Genomic DNA, 21,848 nt, shown 5'->3' on the forward strand with positions numbered 1-21,848 from the left:
TCTCATTGGGACTTGGTCTTGACTCAGTCTTGTTCTCTTTTGGGCTCAGTATTGTCTCAGTCTGGCTCTCATTTGGATTCTGCCTTGACCCAGTCCCTTTCACCTTTGTACTTGGCCTTCGCTTGGTCTCCCTCTCATTTAGACTTGATCATTTGGACTTGATTTTGACTCTATCTGGCTCTCATTTGGACTCGATCTTGAGCTCATCTGAACATGGTCTTGATGCAGTCTTGGTTTCATTTGGTTAATCTTGACTTGGTCTCACTCTTATTTGGACTCAATCTTGACTCAGTCTTCCTCTCATTTGGACTTGGTCTTAACTTGGTCTCATTCCATTTTGGTTCAATCTTGACTTGGCCTCCCTCTTATTTGGACTCGATCTTGATTGAGTCTCACTCATTTGGACTCAATCTTCACTTGGTCTTGCCCTCCTTTAGGCTAGATCTTGACCGATCTTGACTAGTTATGGTCTTGAACTTGTCTTAAACTTAACAAACGTGGTCTTGACTACAGCCCTATTACAGTATAGCCAAGTATTTACATTGCACTGAAGCTGAATTTAAAGCTATTTAAATTCAGAGTATTTACACTGTAGCTGGTTTTTTACAGTGAAGCCAGTTGATTACAATGTAGCCAAGAATGTTCCAGTGACATAAAACCTAAATGCAGCATTGTTGACATAGAAGCTTAATGGACTTGCATAGGTAGATAAACAGGCTAAGACCAACAAGGATGTTAGAAGTAGAAACAAGTGTTAAGAGGTTGTTAAAGGGCACAGACTCTAAGCTGGATTCAAATTAGAATTTATTGTTAAATCAATAAAGTTGTTTGGAATTTGCTTTAGTGCTTTTGGCACTCAGATGCAATAAAACTACATCAACTAAAAAGGAGCGTAGAGGAGAAGTGAAGTGAAAAAGAACAAGAGAGTGATTAAAGAGAAGAGGAAAACAAATAGAGGAGAACTGATTTTGCCTTCACTGCAGCTGGGTGCACAGAGAGAGAGAGAGAGAGAGAGAGAGAGAGAGAGAGCGAGCATGAGCGATAGAAGGAGGGAGGGCTACACTGACACTTTTCACCTGAAGATTACTTCAGCTTCACACTCGCTCAGCCACAGCGCAGACACGCAGGATTAGAGCTGTTCTTTATCAAGGGGTGCAAAGCCTTTCTCTTTCATCCTCCTCTTTTTTCACCCCTCGCTCTATCAGCCCATGCGTTGGACTCACTAAAACAGCCAGAGAGTCGGAGAGAGGAACAGGACGGACAAGAAGAGTGACGGAGCTGTGCCTTTAGAGAAAGAAGGGAAGAAAGAGAGAGATAAGTGGAGAACAGGTGAGGAAAGAAAGCTTTTGTTCTCTTTCTTGTGCTACAGGTTACGTTCTGATAAGTGAACGGCAAGAAAGTGCTGAAAACATGAATATCGCTGTTGTCTGAAGAAAACCTTGCATCTCCAAAATGGTAACTTTACAGGAGAAGGAAAAAACCTACTTTACTTTTAATGTAAGTCTATGGAACCAGAGTTTTTTCAAAGTCTTTTTGGGCCGTTTCTTTGGGTCCATTCATCATGAAATTTACATATAATGTAAAGGGCAACCTGCCTTTTCAAATTACATCAAAAACTGAAAAATGACCCAAAAAAAGAGATACAAGGTTTTCTTCCGACAGCAGCGATATGTTGGGTCTAAAAGGCTTTGTGTGGGTCCTAAATGTGAACTAGATTATTCTAGTTAAATTACAGCACAGACATTAATTAAAAGCTTTGTTTAAGCTAAACTGATTACAGTGGTAGTTTTGTGCGATTTACTGATTTACTGATCACATTCATTCAACAAATGTTCTTAAGACGATATTTCTTCTTAAAGCCCACTTACGGAGTTTTCGTGAAGATTCTGATGTTCACCTGTGTTTTCTTATTTGGGATTTGTTCTTAGGCAAGACCTTTCACAAGAGCACATTAAAGAAAAGATTGGGAAGATACTGGTGAATGAGTGAATCATTATTGTACATTTTGATGTCTAAAGTTCTTTAGTTTTGCATTAGAGGCTAATGTAGTTGTATGAAACACAGCTTGGACTGGCTAGCAACTCACTCGCTCACATTTAGCAGGCTGAAAAATGTTTCAATGTTTGTAGCCATTAGATGTTAAACAGATTCTGATGCTTCATAGGAGCAGTGCTTTGCATCATTCATATTTTGTTTCCTTGTTTTATTTCTTTGCCTTTAATTAAAGGGAAACCCACCATTTTTCATGCCATTAATATGTAAACAAAGTTTCTTTACAGCGGTGGCAACATGCAAATATAGTCATTTTGTGTTTTCATTGATAAGACTATTCTACTTAATTAATACAAACTGTGGTCCCAGAGTAAAAAAAAAAGAAAAAGCTATTCATTATTCAGACCTTAGATATTTACATTTATGGCATTTGGCTGACGCTCTTATCCAGAGCGACTTACAATTTTATCAGTTTATACAGGTAGGCGAAGGTGGTGTTAGGAGTCTTGGCCAAGGACTCTTATTGGTATAGTGTAGGATGTTTACCCAGGTGGGGATTGAACCCCAGTCTACAGCGTAGTAGGCAGAGGTGTTATCCACTACACTAACCAACCACGATATCAACAAGAATTGTTATTCTCAGATATAAGCTAAATACATAAAAAATTATGGCACTTTATATTGGAAGATGATCAAATTTTACCATTGTCTTTTTTTTTTATGAGATCTTTCAGATGTCTTGTAAAGTGAAGATTTACATTTGTTTGGAGTTAAATTTTTTAATAAATAAACTTACTGTCCCACATTTTCATGTCACTGCCGAAAGCACAGAGCTTTAATTCATAGGCGCAGCCTTATTTTAGCCACACCCCTGCATTTTAGAACAAGAAGTGAGACTACTCAAAGCTATGTTTGCCAGTCATGTACTGGCTAGCATTTTTGACTTACACTCAAAATTCGCTAAAATTGTCACTACTGAAACATTTGGTAACCCTTCGCCATAGGTAGTGACAAAATGGAATGTTAAATGATTTATTTGAATAAAATAAACATAATTTAGGCACAGGGTCACATAAAGCAAAATGATTTTAGTCCAGAGTCTGAAATGTGTTTTTAGCTATGACTTTAAGCCCATTTGGAAGAATGATCTAATGATGTTACAATAATTGTAAATCCAAAACTATAAGTTTTCTGTGGTGAACTGTGTGAAGTTTAATGTCATAAATGGGCAGATAAATAAATAAATAAACATTTGAGGCCAAAATCTTATTTCAAAAATATGTTTCAGGCAGAGTATTCATAAGCATTTTCTGTCATAGCTTTCTGTGAGGTACATATAAAGGCATTAAACGCTTTGGACATCTGGTTCCCTTCATCACCATTGTGAATCATTTCTACTGGGTAAGTTTCTATAGAGTTATGCATTTCACATCAATCCACAATGAATGACAAAAATATATATATTAGAAAAAAATTGCACTTAATTACAGGCTATTAAGACTGAACATCACCAACTAATTAACCTCACACATGTAGCACAGATATCCAGAGAGGAAACTGGATGAGCTTATCCAGCATGTTGATATATCGGCTTCCAAGCTAATGAAGATGGAGGATGACTGGATGTTAACAGTGTTGCATGCCATCTGTGAAAATTATACTTAATCATTATAAATCAGTAACATTAAAAAGTAATATCAGCAGCTAGTTCAGTTGGTAATTATATGGTAATTATATTACCATCAGGAAATATGCAAACTATGGAGCCACATGTGATATTTCATGACGCAATTTAGACATGATATCAATTATAAAGGTATTTCTGCCCATGATAATCATTTGTCTAAATTCATGTTATCATCCATATATTTTGTCAAGCAAAAGTACAAGATGCTTTCAATGAATGCTGTTAGCTGGTTCCTCTGCCTGTTGAGTATTGTGGGTTCTTCATGAGGTGGCAGTGATTTACTGGCAGCAAACTATCACTTTAAGTGTGTATACTGAATATATGAATTAGAAGTACTTTTTACTGGTGGTAGGAAAGGTTAAAATAAACAAAAACCTTATTGCAATGAACTGTAGAAGAAAACATAAAAGCTAATTAACAAAAACTAACAAAACCGCAAAGTTTGGTTGGTGGAAATACATATTCATAAAAAACACAGGAGAAGTACATATTGAGAAGTACATGGGAAAAACTCTGCTGTATCTTGTTTTATTTCCTGCTGTTATTCTCTGTTACAGGGAAACTGGCAATTTTATTCATGTAATTCTTCTGATATTGTGTTTCATGAAAAAGGGAATACAAAATCGATGCAAATTTTCAATGTTATTTTGGCTTTCATTGTCTGCTTCTGTCCACTGCTGATTTATCAGTCTACTCAGGCTTTAGCAGAGCTCAGTAACACTGAGATTAATAACTGATCACATTGATTTATCAGTCTACTCAGGCTTTAGCAGAGCTCAGTAACACTGAGATTAATAACTGATCACATTGATTTATCAGTCTACTCAGGCTTTAGCAGAGCTCAGTAACACTGAGATTAATAACTGATCACATTGATTTATCAGTCTACTCAGGCTTTAGCAGAGCTCAGTAACACTGAGATTAATAACCGATCACATTGATTTATCAGTCTACTCAGGCTTTAGCAGAGCTCAGTAACACTGAGATTAATAACTGATCATCACATTGATTTATCAGTCTACTCAGGCTTTAGCAGAGCTCAGTAACACTGAGATTAATAACTGATCATCACATTGATTTATCAGTCTACTCAGGCTTTAGCAGAGCTCAGTAACACTGAGATTAATAACTGATCATCACATTGATTTATCAGTCTACTCAGGCTTTAGCAGAGCTCAGTAACACTGAGATTAATAACTGATCATCACATTGATTTATCAGTCCACTCAGGCTTTAGCAGAGCTCAGTAACACTGAGATTAATAACTGATCATCACATTGATTTATCAGTCTACTCAGGCTTTAGCAGAGCTCAGTAACGCTGAGATTAATAACTGATCACATTGATTTATCAGTCTACTCAGGCTTTAGCAGAGCTCAGTAACACTGAGATTAATACCTGATCATCACATTGATTTATCAGTCTACTCAGGCTTTAGCAGAGCTCAGTAACACTGAGATTAATACCTGATCATCACATTGATTTATCAGTCTACTCAGGCTTTAGCAGAGCTCAGTAACACTAAGATTAATAACTGATCACATTGATTTATCCGTCTACTCAGGGTTTACTAGGATCTTCAGGATCAAAACATAACTTATTCAATGCAGATACGTAATTTTTGTATTCTGAGTACATATTCCAAATACTTGTGTTGCGTTATATCCCAACCCTGGGGAAGTCCTTCCATTAGCGTGACAATATTTAGAGACAGACTACTCAAGACTGCACAAAGCAGTGGTGGTGGTTCTAAAACAATTGACCTGGGGTGGCAGTACGAAAGTGCGAGTTGGGGGTGAGTGGCATCTGAGGTGGCCATTTGGATTTCAGAGGGTTCCTGGCCACCCTTGCCCACCCTCCATTTGCCCATTTCCCAATATGCTTTGCGAACAACAGCTAATTGCTATAAAATTCAAGAAACTTGACCTCCAAGAATGCACCATGATTTATTTAAGGAATAGAGCAGATTAGTGCTGTAAATTTACATCAGCTCTTTACAGTGTGGAGCTCTTTGAGAAAGCAGTGAAGGAGGGCATACGCATGAGAAGGAAAGTGGATAATGAATGCCCACCTGCAGAAGGAAATTGGACTGCACCAGCATAATTAGCATAACTAGCACACTTTGCTTTAAATGTTTGTTTGAACGTTTCTGCTGATTTTGTCTGTAGTAATTAGGCTGTAGACAATAAAGAGCTAAAGCAACAAGGAGCAGTGAAGGGGGTGGAAGAAAAGGTGAACAGAAAGCCTGTGAAAAGTGATAGGATGGAAGGAAATTGGACGGAGGATTGGAGATGATGGGATTGGAACGAAAGCGTAAGAGAAATAGAAGGAGAAAAGGAGCAGAGAGAGCTGGCAGGCTACCACAGCTAGGCATCGTAAACGTCTTCACAGCATGACTAGCATTGTAATATGGTAGAGAGAAGGAGTACTGAAGATGACACACAAGCTAGGTTGTTTCTGAACATTTGGGGGCACTATACAACATCTTGAAAGGCCCCCACCTACCTACCCAAATATTTTTTGCATGAAAGAGTGAAATTATCTCCAGCACTGCAGCTTGCTAGCAAACATATGAACATCAGCTGCTGTTTACATTTACAGATTTTGTTATGCACAGTATTCAGTTCTTAGACCCATAGAAATGGATATGCTGGTCTTCTTGGCCAAAATAACAGGACAAAATTTTCCCTTTAACATAACTGCATACGATTTCTTCAGACACATGATTGAGTGAGGTGAGTATTTTTTTACCATACAATAAATTCAATTCAGTTTAAGTGGAAAATTGTTTAACCTCTATTGCACAATGTTGCCTCAGGGCAACAAACTCATTTTCCTCACTTTACAATAACATTATACATATTTTAAAGGCAACAATAGGGTTAACAAAGGGAAGAGCTTGAGTAAGTCAATAAAAAGCATGGACTTGGTCATATTATCTCCTAGTGGACACATCAAAACCTCATTTTTAACATTTAGTATAAACTTTTTTGTTACGGGAATTCGCAGAATTAGGTTTGTTGCCTAGAAGCAACTTTGTGCAATGGTGGAATGGATTTAGCCAGTGAAAACCCAGGACACACCATTTAAGGGAGTATGGATTTATATCATTCCATCCCATTGTTGCACAATGTTGCTTTAAGGCAACATACACCAAAACGAACCCTGCACACATTATTTCTTTTAAATTTAGAATTTAATAATTGCGTCTGGAAAAGAATTTATTAAGGACCATTTTTTATGCAAGAAAAGTGAACAGAATTTTTTTTTAATTGCTCTCATAATGTGTGCAGTAGAGGGTTAAGATGTTTTATGCATGTGGCTGCTGGAGCCTAATTTAATAAAATAAAAATAATAAAATAATAATCAAAATAACTGCAATTTAAATCACAGTTACAATAATGTCCATAAAAATTTGAAATAGATATTGTCCCCAAATCGTTCAGCCCTATTTGTCACACTCTTAAAAATGATGGTTCTTCAAGGTTTGTTTAGTAAAGAAAATGATTCCACATAAAAACTTGGGTTCTTTGCATTGTGAAAGGGCTTTTCAGATTGATGGAGTATGTACTCTAGATTGTTCCATATAGAACCTTTCTGAAAATGGTTTGATATAGCAGCAGAAAGGTTCTTCCATTGTGCTCTAGATGGTTCTATAAAGAATCTTCTATTGTTACAGCTTACAATCATAGAAGAACCCTTTTTGATGGGTATAATGAACCAAAATGGTTCTATATAGAACCATCTACAGCACATTTGCCATCAGTCTGAATTTCTTAATGTAAAATGGTATTTTTCTCAAACTGAGGCTCTGTACTTGGACTGAAAGCAGTCCAGCAGCTGTGTTGGCCACCCCAAAATGGCAGTGCCATTGGCATGCCTGGTTGACGCAGACCTAGTTTAAGGGGAGTCTGGCTACTTCCTATTTCACCTGTTATATTAGAAACATGATTGTAAAATGCCAGAAGGTGCCTGCAAGCAAGTCCTCAATGAATGAGGTGAATGGAGGTAAATGAATAAAAAAGAAAAGTTACAAAAAATTTTTAACCACTTGTTCAGGACTTTTCTCAAATTTTTAGAAGGATGAATTTATTTCACTAATATAGCAAAGAAAACTTACCTGCATGTTTGCTTTTTTCTACAGTAAACAGGTTCTGGGCAGTAGGACGCTAGCATTACTGCTACTCAGTGCTTATACTGAGTGCTGATTGGTTGGCATTACTGCTACTGAGTGCTGATTGGTTGGCATTACTGCTACTGAGTGCTGATTGGTTGCCAATTATCCTCATTACATATTCTCTGGCTGAAGCCAATGTGGCATATATGTGGTGGCTCAATGTACTTAAGCAACTACTTTTACTGCTTATCCTATATGAAAATCTAGGTTATATGGCCATATATGCATACATGTCATGGGGTCAGGCATATATTTCAAAATGTATGTACATATATGTTGAGTACATACATGTAAGTTTCAAATATTGGACGTAATATTGCATAATATACAGATTATACATACATGTCTGATAAGTTGATGAACACATATATGCATAATATATGGATTATACACACGTCTGATACAATGCTTAATACATCTCAATAAAGTTATAACTGTGCAATGTAATCAAAATGAAATATGCATTATGAATATGAATATTATCTAACATAACAAATAACATTAAATACTAGTTTTAGACTACAATGCAATTATAACTTACTTTACAGCTAAGAATGTTTAGTTATTGTCCTGTAAACGTCCTGGAGATCCAAGCTTTTACAGCTGAGACAAAACAGGTGCATAATCAGGTGCTTAAAGGTAAAGTGCACTCAGATGGAGAAAGACATCGGTCAGTGTACGTTGTGTGTGTTTAATGTTGGACAGTAAAGAATGTGCACATGTTATTTTAGTGTTTATAAGGATAAATAGTTAAAGCAAATAAGCTGCAAATAGTTGGTCAACAGCCGATGTGAGGGCATGCCAGTGAAGGACTGGGATTTCTGTTTTTTTCTCCATTGGTCACGTGCACGAACATGCACACACACACAAGCACACACACACACCCACACACACACACACACACACACACCCACACACACACAAAAACTCAGACACACATTTTCATTGCCAAGTTCTCACACTCCATTCTCACCCCGGATAAAGGATTCATTGTGGGTCTTTCTGAAGTGGGGCTGGACTGATAAACACGTTCCAGAGAGAAAACATAAGTAGGATCATGAAAAGTTCTTGAATATTCTATAAAGACAGGCTGAATCATTTTAATAAACAGGCTTTTAGGTGACTTATCATGTAGCCCGCGGTGGAAATTTCTATTTTCTGCTTTCTCACTGAGGTCCACTTCTAACATTTGTTTGGTTTTATGCCCCAAAAACAGTCATAATTCATTTTTGAATGGCCGTTTTCCAACCTCTCTTTATTCCTTAGAATTAAACAGGCTGTTTTGTTACTGTGCCTTTAAGACTGGCTTATTTAAATTAGCTCTGTTCCGATTGGCTGCCCTGTATTGTGCCTCATTCAGAAACACTCCTTATAACTTCAGTGTGAATGGGTGGAGCTAAGCTGCTGTAAATTACATGATTTGTTGATGTGAAAATGACTGCACATCCTCTACAGAGAACATATTGGAAAAGTGTTCATCTGTGCAAGTTATGGCACGTTTTATTGAATTATGTTTTATGTTTTCCAATATGTTGAACTCACTTAGCATATACATAGAAGGAATACCTTATTTCATTTTTATTTTCACTTGGAAAATCAATAAAGTATGCAATTTGACCAGAGGTGTTCAGAATGGCTTTTGTCGTCATCATCATCATCATCATCATCATCATCATCATCATCACAAAACAATGAATTCAAAATGTGCTGTTTTTTTGGTTTAGTTTGAAATGTGTGAAATGTGTAGTGATGGCATGTTCTGAAAATGTAACCATATTCACATAATATATAAAGCTTTTATTTCAGAAAAGGAAGGAAAATTCTGTTTCTCATGATATGGTCCCTTTAGGCTAAGGAGCTTATTTACAGAATATTTAAGCCAGAAATAAGAGGCAGTGTGTAATCATTAATAACATCACAGCTGTGATTTGGTCGCAGGCGAAGGCGAGTACCGTAGATAAGCGATGCTCAAACTGGTCCTTAGGGACCCCCAGATGGTCTACATTTCTACACTGTGTCCATGTGTTGGGACTTCGTTTGGAGCAAAAATGTGGAAATCTGGACGTATGAATGTAAGGCTTGATGTCATGTACCATCACAAAGCACATACAGTACAAAGCATATGTGCCCCAGTGAGAGCACCAATTACTGTACAGGAGTGCTTGACTGAGCAACTAAATTCAGGCCTGAGTGAGCCCCCTACAGCCACAGTGAACAAAACCCTACCACGACCCACAAAACGGCTAAGCCTGCTATCACATTCACTGTTGGTTTCGAACAACATGAGTGTGAACATGTCAAGAATGCTGTAGCTTAGCTGAGAACTGGGGTAGGTTCTAGTTAGCTAGCGAGTTAATGAGTGTACAATAGTGCATTAACCTTAAGCTGGCCATCTGTAGCTTTAATGTACAAGTACATTATATTTCCAAAAGTTTTCAGTCACCCATCCAGATGATTGAATTCAGGTGTTCCAATCACTTCCATGGCCACAGGTGTATAAAGCCGAGCCCCTAGGCCTGCAGACTGCTTCTACAGACATTAGTGAAAGACTGGGTCGCTCTCAGGAGCTCAGTGAATTCCACCGTGGTACCGTGATCGGACGCCACCTGTGCAGCAAGTCCAGTCGTGAAATTTCCTCACTACTAAATATTCCACAGTCAACTGTCAGTGGGATTATAACAAAGTGGAAGTGATTTGAATGACAGAGGTCACCAACTTTCTGCAGAGTCAATCGTTATAGGCCTCCAAACTTCATGTGGCCTTCAGATTAGCTGAAGAACAGCATGGAATTGGTTTCCAAGGCCGAGCAGCTGCATCCAAGCCTTACATCACCAAGCACAATGCAAAGCATTGAATGCAGTGGTGTAAAGCGCTGCCGCTGGACTCTAGATGCAGTGGACGTGTTCTCTGGAGTGATGAATCACATTTTTCCGTCTGGCAATCCGATGGACGAGTCTGGGTTTGGCGGTTGCCAGGAGAGCGGTACTTGTCTGACTGCATTGTGCCAAGTGTGCGAATACTTTGGCAATATAGTGTAGACTGAATGGACTGGCTAACTTACCCCTTCTTCACAAATCATTTCTCAGTTTTTATCATTATGCTTTGTTCTGTGGCCGGTGTTGTTTTCAGGATTGATACTGCTGATAATGCAGTGGACCACTAACATGTCTAGATATGTCCACTCCAGTACTCACCAGGCTCGTGCCATTTGTCCAGGGCGCTCTCCATTCATTTTGCATAGGGCTACATTGCACATGAACATGCATTTCCCTTTTTCACACTCTCTCAGTGGCTCACACACATTACCACCCACCAGGAATTGTCCCAGTCCTCCTGATGGTCGGTCCATTCCTGCTCAGCCCATTTTTTCACTCTTCTTGTATAAATTAAATCAATGCTTTCTGTTTTTATAAGCATTTCACATACTGTCCCAGCTTTTTTGGAAGTGGGTTATTATTATTCAGCATATTTCTATTAATTTTATTTTATTTTAATTGCTCTGCAATGAAATTCTCTGGTCTCCACCAGCAGATAACTTTTGCTTGTTTCAAGCATTCAGACTTGTAACTACTTTGCATTCAAAGTGCACTATAACCTCAGTTACTGATTTCAAGCATCCTTGGATTGTTTGAGAAACTAGTCTTTTTCCAGCTAGTTGGTCTGATGAATTATCCAGCTTTTTTATTTTGCAAAAACAAAGAGCAATTTTTTCCCTTAGATGTCAAAAAATGAATATTCCTTGTTCTTAGTTCTGATTTTCTTTCTGACACACATAAAAGCCAAGTGTTTCTGATTAAAATGAATGGATATCTTACAGAATATATTAGAGCCACTTCTCATGACAATAATACAGGCATGAAAATAATATGAATATGAAAAAGAACTGATTGATGGCTTAGTATTAAAAGTGAATTGTTAAATATGAAAGTGCTTTCAACAAATCTGGACACAGTAGATAGTGTGTTCAAACTCTGGATGGCAGCTAAGGCTCTGCCTATGGAGTGGCAGGGCGTGGGTTGTTGGCACCCCCAAAAATAAAGAAGGGGGAGCAATGCCCTCCCAGTCCTAACAAAAAGCTGGAGTAAAACCTTAGTGAAACTGTATAAAACAGTCTGAAAACAACTGCTATAGTGAAACTTTTCAAGGGAGAATCCCACCAATTTTTCTTAATGTTGTTATATCTAAATAATTCAGATGTAAACAAAGTCATTCAAAGTGGTTATCATGCGGTGGAAATGGGCCCAGGTGCTTCCAGAGTAAAAGTGTGTTTAAAGAGGCCATGACCTATATTGTTCTTATATTTTCTGCTTTTTCACTGAGGTCCACTTCTAAAATTTGTTTGGTTTTATGCCCCAAAAACAGTCATACTTCATTTTTGAATGGCCGTTTTCCAACCTCTCTTTATTCCTTAGAATTAAACAGGCTGTTTTCTTACTGTGCCTTTAAGACGGGCTTATTTAAATTAGCTCTGTTCCGGTTGGCTGCCCTGTATTGTGCCTCATTCAGAAAGCAGTCAGGGCTGAAACACTCCTTATAACTTCAGTGTGACTTTTCTAAGTGAAAATGAGGGCACATCCTCTACAGAGGACATATTGGAAAAGCGTTCATCTGCGCAAGTTATGGCACCGTTTATATTTTGTTTTATTTTTTCCAATATGTTAAACTTACTTAGCATATACATAGAAGAAATACTTTATTTAAGTTTTATTTTCACTTAGAAAATCAATAAAGTATGCAAATTTGACCAGGGATGTTCAGAATGGCTTTTGTCATCATCATCATCATCATCATCATCACAAAACAATGAATTCAAAATATGCTGGAAATATAGTGTACGTGTTTCACATTATCTATTTTCTTGATATTTCTTTATATGTCTCGATAATTTATATAGTTTTCATGCATTTTAATAGTAAATCACATAAACTAATCAAAGTTTACCAGAATTTACTTTGAATCCCTTTAATTACTGTTTGAGTTTTGATTCACTCCGCTATGGCTATAATGCTTTTTTGTCTGGTTACTGTTAACCCTAAAACCCAGCTTAAAGTACCTTTTGTAGCCAAGAGGGCAAATACTGAGGAAGATGAAACTGAATATAAACCCGTGCTGTTTACTAGAGTAAACGTGAATAGTACACAGATCAGAGAAATCATACTTCCTGCCACTCAAACCTGAACTGGCAAGCGGCAAATTGAATGTGCGACTTTTTCCCCATATGCAGTGCAAGGTGGGTGGGGGAGGGGTGATGGCAGAGTGAAGCATGGTGGAGGTAGTGTTATGCTGTGCATATACGGATTTCAGTAGAACTAGTTCTCGTGTTTATTGATGATGTGACTGCTGACAACACCGCAGGATGAATTCTGACGTGTATAGTGCTTTATTCGCTGCTTAGAATAAACAAAACTCTTTGAAAGTACAGCGCAGATGGACAATAACCCGAAGCACACTGCAACAGCAACTTAAGACTTTTTTAGACAAAGAAGTGGAATGTTCTGCAATGGACAAGTCAATCACCCGACCTCAGTCCCATCACACCTGCATCTCACGTACTGAAGGCAAAAATGCTCCAAGAACAAAGAGGAACTGAAGACAGCAGTGAAGACCTGGCAGCCTATGAGCTTCGTATTTCAGGCAGCCACTGACTGCCAAAGATTTGCAACCGAGCATTAAAAATGACAATTTATTTCATGATTATGTTAGTTTGTCCAATTACTTTTAGGCTCATAAAATGGGATGAGGGGGTATGTATAAAAACGGTTCTAATTCTTATACTGTTCTAAGTCAGAAGTAAATACCTTCACATTAAAGCCTGTACTTTAGCCCATTTATATCCATTTCAACTTCAACATGCATATGGTAGACGTATAAAATAACAAGACCTTTGTCAACGGCAAATGACAGATCTGACTGTATTCCGATATTGCACCACAAACACTGCTGGCTTTCTGGCACTGCGGTCATTATAACTTTACTAAAATCTGGAGAATCTGTTAGAAATCTTTCCCAAAATGGCCAAAGGCAAAGCTCAGGCATTCACTTTTACAAAAGACTTGGGATCCGGTTTGATAAAAAGAAATAAATAAATGCATTTTGTAAAAAAGCCTGATGTATGATAAGCATCAAGCAGCTTTTACTAGAGGAGGAATGTGTTTGTGCCTGAACTTTACATTTCATCAGCACACCTGTGACAACCTCTCTCACACACACACACACACACACACAGTGAATTGTGCTTCAAACATATGCGGGCTAGAAGGGAATTTTCATCTGGGGAGTCATTTCTGAGGAAATATACAGTACACACATCTCTCTCTCTCTCTCTCTCTCTCTCTCTCTCTGTCTCTCTCTCTTTCACTCAGGTATTGTCTTAGATTGATAAAGCAGCCGGTATAGATTCTTCTTCCTTTAATCTGTCCTTCCTTTTTTCCTTTCTTGAACACAGACAGTAAAAGCCTACATCCTATCGACTATTGCATCAGTTTAGATGTTCTCTCGCTTTTCCGATTTCTCTCTTTTGAAGAAATGACCCAGCCCCCACACCCTAAACCCCCCTACACTCCCCAACACCCCCATCCCTCAATTCCTCCCACACGCCCTCACATTCCCCAACACTGCCCCCCCCCATCCCCCCTATACACATTAGATGCACTGAGGCTAATGTTAATATAACCGCATGAAATCTGATAGGAACTATTAAATTTAGAATGACTTCTCTGCACAAAATCATTCCACAATTGTGGAGGATTGCAGCTGCAAACAAGGGTGCACCACCTCCCCTCCCTCCAGCCCCAAATTTCTCAAGTCGGAGCTTCTATAAGTTCTATATGTGCAACATTTACCCCAAAAAGTTCTCACGGTTGTCCCCAGACATTGAGCACATATGCAGTTATTTGAGCACATATTACCTCACAAGATCAGCATTGTTTTGCATTTTTTTCTTATTTTCACTTAATTTTTCTCTACAATTTGAGTCATGGCTACCCCCCCCCCCCTCATTGAGAAATGAGTAACAGTTCACTCTTTCCACCAATCTCTTGGGAAATCGGGGAAGTTTTCACACTGCAATGGTTTTCAGAGGTACTGTATGTTAGGCATTGTTGCAGCTGCTAGGCCATAGAGGACCAACTGGTGAACCAACTGCTACAGCGCCACCTTGAGGCAGGACCAATGCCGGAATATCATACACAGAAGCTTGCCATTTCATGGGTGAAGCAGCAAAACAATGGCTGTGTTTACATGCAAAGATTTTTGCCAATCCAATTTAATACATTCCGATTACAGATGAAGAACAAGGTGTTTATTTGCTCACTCTATTCAACAATGTGATGAAAATCTTCGTTTACATGCTCACTACAAGTAATCTGATCCAAAATGATGCGTATGCGTGGAGCAGCACTTAGAGTAAACGCTACCATGACAGTAAACATCATATGAGGTCCACTCAGAGTGAGATGGGTTTTCAGTTGGTGCGCTTGTGTTTTTAATTGCTTTAAAATTATGTCAGACTCAGGAAAAACGTCCTTCACATGTGTTGGTTGGTTAGTGTAGTGGTTAACACCTCTGCCTTCTACAGTATAAACTGGGGTTCAATCCCCCACCTGGGCAAGTCTTGCCCAAGGACTCTTATTGTGCAAGGCTCCTAACATCACCTTGGTCTACCTGTGTAAGTCGCCCTGGATAAGAGCGTCTACCAAATGTCGTAAATGTACATATAAAGGAAGGCCGAGAGGAAGACGTCGTGTTCTGAGACGCGAAAGTTGGATGTCTGTCCCAAAGCCGTCTTTTAAAGCTCAAAACTTCGACTCCTCTGCAGACCCATTTCTGCTCAAACCATGTAGAGTAGTATAAACTTCTTCTATGACACAACGCACATGATCAGAATGTACTTAAACTTTCCGATTGGGTAATCAGACACAGGCATTTACATGGCTATTATTCTTCTATTTAACAGATTATTTACAGGATTATCCACCTCGTTCATTCCAAATGGCCTTAGTCTGACTAGGCTATTCCAATTATAGTGTATATATGGACGTGTTCTATTCCAATCGAGCTATTAGTCAGATTATTAATGAATTATTAAGATGCATGTAAATGTAGATAATGACCTTTCCCTGAATTTGTATACGAGCATCTGTTTTTCCCTATTGAGCAGCATAATGTCAAAATAAGTTCAATTTCTGGGACGCCCCAGAATTTGATTTTGAGACATTCAAAGGGTCTGAGTGGTTAATTAGGGGGTCCTGGTCCAGCCAGCCGCATCTTTGTGCAGGTCAGACCAACACTGGTCTGGGATGACATTCACCCCTAATTCACATTCATGCACAACAGCATCAGCTTCACAGAAAGAAATGCAAAGAGTAACTGAGACAAGTCTAATTAATAAGAGCTAATGAGTCCCTCTTTCTCAGTTTGAGCAATGATGGGAAATATGAAGCTTCAGACTTTCGTACTTATCTTTAATCTGCAGTGTTTGGAAACTGATTTGAGCGTGCGGCCCCTTCAGATCCCCACCGCTGAGCGGAGTGAATGAGTGAAACAGACGGAAAGAGTGAGAAAGGAGAGACGAGAGAGACAAATACGGAAGTGGGTTTTGGAGGGTGGAGGAAAACAAGCAAGCTTCACACAATCACTCTGAATTCATTTTCATTTTTTTAGTGGCTACTGAACAGATAAGACATTTTCCATCCACTGCTGTAGAACTGCTGGTGCAGAGAGAGAAAGATTTTACTAACTGATGCATTTTCACACAAAAAGAGAACTAAAACGAACAATAATGTAAAAGGAAGTTTGCTATGGTTTCTCACAGGATTGGCCTGAATAATTCAAATACTTCATTTTTAGCTTGTTATGTTGTTTTTCTAAACTACAGTACATTTCCTCAGTAAAAGCCTTTACTCTAGTAGTTGTTATACATGGAATGCATCATAAATTCAGGCCACGCATCCACACCACCTCACCTCAGACTACAACACACTGCACCGCTTTGGATGTGGGCAATGAAGGTAAAAATGATATTAAATAGGGATGCATTAATACTGTTACCAGTATCGGATGTTCGATAGCGTGATCATCCCGTCATAAAATGCATCGACACCAACATCTGAGACCCCCTGATATCATATGACACAAGCCTAGTGAACGCTGCCACACTAATGAACACTCAAGTGGGCAGTGAATGAGGGTCTGCTTGTACAGAGAAGTGTTTTTCGTGGTCACAAGTGTTGTCCCAAAATCATTGGTCACATTAAACATTCCTCCTTGGAGTACTCCCACACACTGTGAGAATTGAGCCCACACAAACACAATCATGACCACTTGAACACATGTAGGCAGGCCTTGATCATCAAGTTATCAGTCCCTGGGCACAAATGCTTGGTGGACCCCTACCTACAGTCAGGGAATGTTTTTACGATATCACAACAGCCTGCATGAGGGCTGTGCAGAACCACTGTGGCAGCATATTTTACTAACACCAATTGCTAACAGGTGTCTAAAATCAAGCAAATAACCATGCAATCTCCATAGACAAACACTGACAGTAGAATGGGTCGTACTGAAGAGCTCAATGACTTTAAACATGTCTCTGTCATAGGACGTTATCTCTGCCACCTCTGTCAGTTTGTGAAGTTTCTGCCATGCTACATCTGCCCTGGTCAACTGTAAGTGCGTCGGGAGCCTAGTGACATGGGTTTCCATGGCCAGGCGGGGGCACAAGCCTAAAATCACCATGCACAATGCCAAGCATCAGCTGGAACGGTATAAAGCATGCCGTAACCGGACACCAGAAAAATGAATCATGCTTCACTATCTGGGAGTCTGATGGATGATTCTGCCAAGAGAACACTACCTGCCAGAATGCACAATGCCAACAGTAAAGTTTGGTGGAGGAGGGATAATAGTCTGGGCCTGTTGTTTTAATGTTTGGGTTCCTTAGGTCTAATGAAGAGTGAGGTTAATGCTACAGAATACAAAGACATTATAGAGAGTCACATGCTTCCCACTTTGTAGCAACAGTTTAGGAAAGGCACTTTCCCAACAATCAATGCAACACTTTTTCATAAAACTCGCATCTGCTCTTTACATACACCTTATTTACCCCAATGAAGACAACATCAATTGAAATCAGACAGTTTGAGAGATGTAACTGTTGTTTAAATTTTGTCAGAATTGCTTGTGAGGCCCTCTAGTGGTTTAGACCCCTGGGTACATGCTTATGAAACACATGGGATGATCCTGGCCTGCATGTAGGCCAACAAAACGCAAGCCATAACAGCTGGAAACAAAGTCCTTATGTGCTGACTATATTCCACTGCACACAATGTAAACTATGAAAACATAGTGTTATGTAGTGTCGTGTAACATGACATAGCAAAGACAGTTTGAAGAGCTGCTATACTACATAGAATGCATTGCATTAGGAACCCTAGGAAACAGAGTTCAGGTTAATTTTACACTCTACTCCTATAAATTAAATGAAACAAAACTTTCAACATATTTTTTAAGGATTGATGCTTACAACCCCTTCACAAGCTCACTGTTTTTGAAAGATATGAGGTGAAAAAAGGCTATTAACATAGTAACCACAGCTACTATGGATCTGTTGTCTTGATATGGCTTAAATGCTGAGTGGCGTGCTGTGATGTGCTGAGATATGAATTGGCTCTGGCATTGTTTCTGAATGGTTTCGCATTTTTGGATTCTGCATGCCACGGTGTGTCTAGTGTGCAGTGGCTCTCTGACTCCTTCTTTCTCTGTGGGATTTAATGTGTACAACGGCATACCTTCAATCAGTAACACTTGGTGGATGGTCTACTGTAGATGCTTTGTAAATGTTCAGTGTATCTTTAAGTACCATTCAACTAAATAGCCATTAAATGCAACTGATTGTGAAGTTAAGTGTTACTTGCATGGCCCACTGTAGGTGCTTTGTAAATGCTCAGTTGTCTTTTAAGCAACATTCAAGTAAATATCCATTCAATTCAACTGAACTTCAAGTTTAGTGTGAAAGTATGTATTAAATTAACCCTAACCCTCACCCTCACCTTACCCTCAAGGTAAAACCTACATCTACTCCTAACCCTAACCATAATGTTGTTGGTAATCAACTGAACACCACCAGAAAGTCTCTGTAAAGCATCTACAGGGGACCATCCAAATAACGTGTGACAGTCCTGCATATATTATTAATATTTTTTTGACTACATTATATAAGGGTCATCCATCCATCCATCCATTTTCTAAGCCACTTCTCCCTCAGGGTCACGCTGGAGCCTATCCCAGCAGTCATGTGGCATGTCCAATTGGCCTGACTGCATGTCTTTGGACTGTGGGAGGAAACCGGAGAAAACCCACACAGACACAGACCCGGATGGGAATCGAACCCAGGCCCTCCTCGCTATGAGGCGACAGCGCTACCCACCACACCACCGTGCCACCTTATATAAGGGTCATTCTACTAAAATCTATTTAGTTTGTCTCACAGTAAAAACTATTTAAAAAACACAAAAAAGGTCCTGACCTTAGATATTTACATGGATTACGTTGTGATCTGTTTCAACCCAAAGCATTAATTGAAGTAATAACAAGCTAAATATTTATCATCATTTACAGAGCAAATCTAAAAAGATTCGCCATTGCCTTGATTGTTTTGGTAGTGGAGCCAAATGTAATGTTCAGCCATTTGTTTTAAATCCTGTAGTTAACGTTCAGAACAACCTCAGCTCTCTCTCTAATGAGGCAGTTTTGTGTGGGAGCAATGCTTAAAAAATGATTTGGCCCTAAGGCTACAAAGTTGAAGTGAGTTTTCAGAAATTCTTAATATCTCTTGCGAAAATATAGCTTTACTCATGTGGACCAATTGTTTTGGTGCTTGAACTGGGCTTACCAAAGTCCTAGTCCTAGTCCTAGGTTCACAAACACAAAATATTATGCTCAATGCTACTTTTCAAAATCCGCTGCAGCAAATTTAATAGCCACAAACTTTTACACATCATTAAAAGTAATGAGTTGATCATAGTTAATCACAGTAACTCAACATCACCTCTCGTTTTTCGAAGCTGTTGCAGCAATTCTGTGCATTCATTTGCTCCTGCTGGTGTGAGTTCATGTGTCTTCTCATTAAGCGACACACAAAAGCAGCTTGCGTGCCAGTTGCTCCACGTCCACAAGCTTTCCATGTTAATAAAAAAAGGTCTTTTCTATCATTACGGAGGAGAGGCTCTGGAGTTCAGCTGTGGATGTCTGTAGTCATCCATGAATTATTCAATTTTCATAATTTTGCAATTGATTATCACTTAATCTATATCTGGTTAGGATTTGCATCTCTGACAGGGTAGACATCTAGAGTTAACGTGTAATTTTCTCTCAAGGTTCAGTAACAGATTTATTTGGTTTGTTGTGTTGTTTCAGTGTTCCACATAAGCAGTACGTGTTTGCTTGACATTTTGGTGAATTGGAATTTGTTTCGCAGATGTGGTCTGAGCTCTACGACTGTTAAACGGTATATAGCTCGATGCGTGAGTTCATAGACCAGCTGATACGGAGGATTCGTCTCCCGGTTAAGCTCCTGGGTTTGAAGTGCTTTTAAACGGATTGTATGGATGCAACTTGCTTTTAGATGCAACCCAAAAAGTTTGATTTAGCCCTGGGCCAATGGGAAATGGCTTAATTCTGCTCTACATGCATTGTTCTGTATATATCTTTATATTCATGTTACCTTTTTTTTCATAGAATTCTGCATGCAGGGTCTCTATTGTTAGCAGACTCAACATCGAGTAGTTATCACATTAGACATGCCAAAGACAATGCATTAATAACATGTTATCCGTTTTTCTGAATAATTCAGTCCTTAAGATGTAAACAGAGTCATTCAGAGAGGCTTGATGTGAAATGATTCATTGTAGAGTGTTTTCTTTACAGTGGTGGTGATGGGAACCAGGGGTCACAATGTGTACAACAGAAATGTAGCCATTTAATTTACTATCAAAAACCTCCAGCCACTGTGAACAATACTGAGCAGTTTTCACAGAACTTCACATCAAACCACTCCAAATGGCTTTGTTTACATCTCAACCATTTAATTATACAGATTTTTTCAATTCCCCTTTAACACATTCTCCTAGTTTGACCCTTTCAACCATCTGTAGTAGTGCAGGCTGAAGCCCAGCCCAGATGTGGTGCACTGTATGTTGATATGATAGAATCTGTGATTGTATCTCTCTGAGTCAAATACAGCTTTTAAATGGCTTTCACATAGATAGATAGATAGATAGATAGATAGATAGATAGATAGATAGATAGATAGATAGATAGATAGATAGATAGATAGATAGATAGATAGATCCCCATACCATCAGAAATGCAGGCTTTTGAACTGTGCACTGATAACAAGCTGGATGGATTGATTCCTCTGACCACAGAGCAGTGTTCCATTTTGCCTCAGTCCGTTTTAAATGACCTTTGGCCCAGAGGAGATGGCAGCGTTTCTGGATCGTGTTGAAATATGGCTTCTCCTCTGCATGATACAGCTTTAACGTGCATTAGTGGATTGCACAGTGAACTTTGCTCACAGACCATGATTTCTGGAAGTGTTCCTGAGCCCCTGTAGTGATTTCCAGGACAGAATCATCCCTGTTTTTAATGCAGAGCGACCTGAGGGCCTGTAGATCATGAGCATCCAGTATCAACCGTCAACCTTGTCCCTTGCGTACAGGGATTTCTCCAGATTCTCTGAATGTTTTAAAGATTATTTTTACTGTAGATGTTGGTGAACCTCTGCAAACCTTTGCTTCTGAGAGACTCTACATCTCTAAAATGCTCTTTTTAAACCCAGTCATGTGAGTTAGTTGCAAATTGCTCCTCCAGTGTTTTATATATACATATATATATATATATATATATATATATATATATATATATATATATATATATCACAAGAATACATTCTAAGGCATAAATACCAATATTACATTTTATTTATATACCACC

General features: G+C 38.8%; 1 protein-coding gene across 3 annotated transcripts in view; it reads left to right on the top strand.

The window, feature by feature from the left end:
* Positions 1–1,104: 1,104 nt before the first annotated feature.
* LOC108431405 (cadherin-20) overlaps positions 1,105–21,848 on the top strand; it is a 68,909-nt gene continuing 48,165 nt past the window's right edge. For all 3 annotated transcript variants that reach the window (XM_037543909.1, XM_037543908.1, XM_017704520.2), the window contains exon 1: positions 1,105–1,329. The gene's annotated coding sequence lies outside the window, so the exon portion shown is untranslated. The remainder of the gene's footprint in view (positions 1,330–21,848) is intronic.

Source organism: Pygocentrus nattereri, chromosome 13, assembly GCF_015220715.1.
Source record: "Pygocentrus nattereri isolate fPygNat1 chromosome 13, fPygNat1.pri, whole genome shotgun sequence".
Lineage (NCBI taxonomy): Eukaryota > Metazoa > Chordata > Actinopteri > Characiformes > Serrasalmidae > Pygocentrus > Pygocentrus nattereri.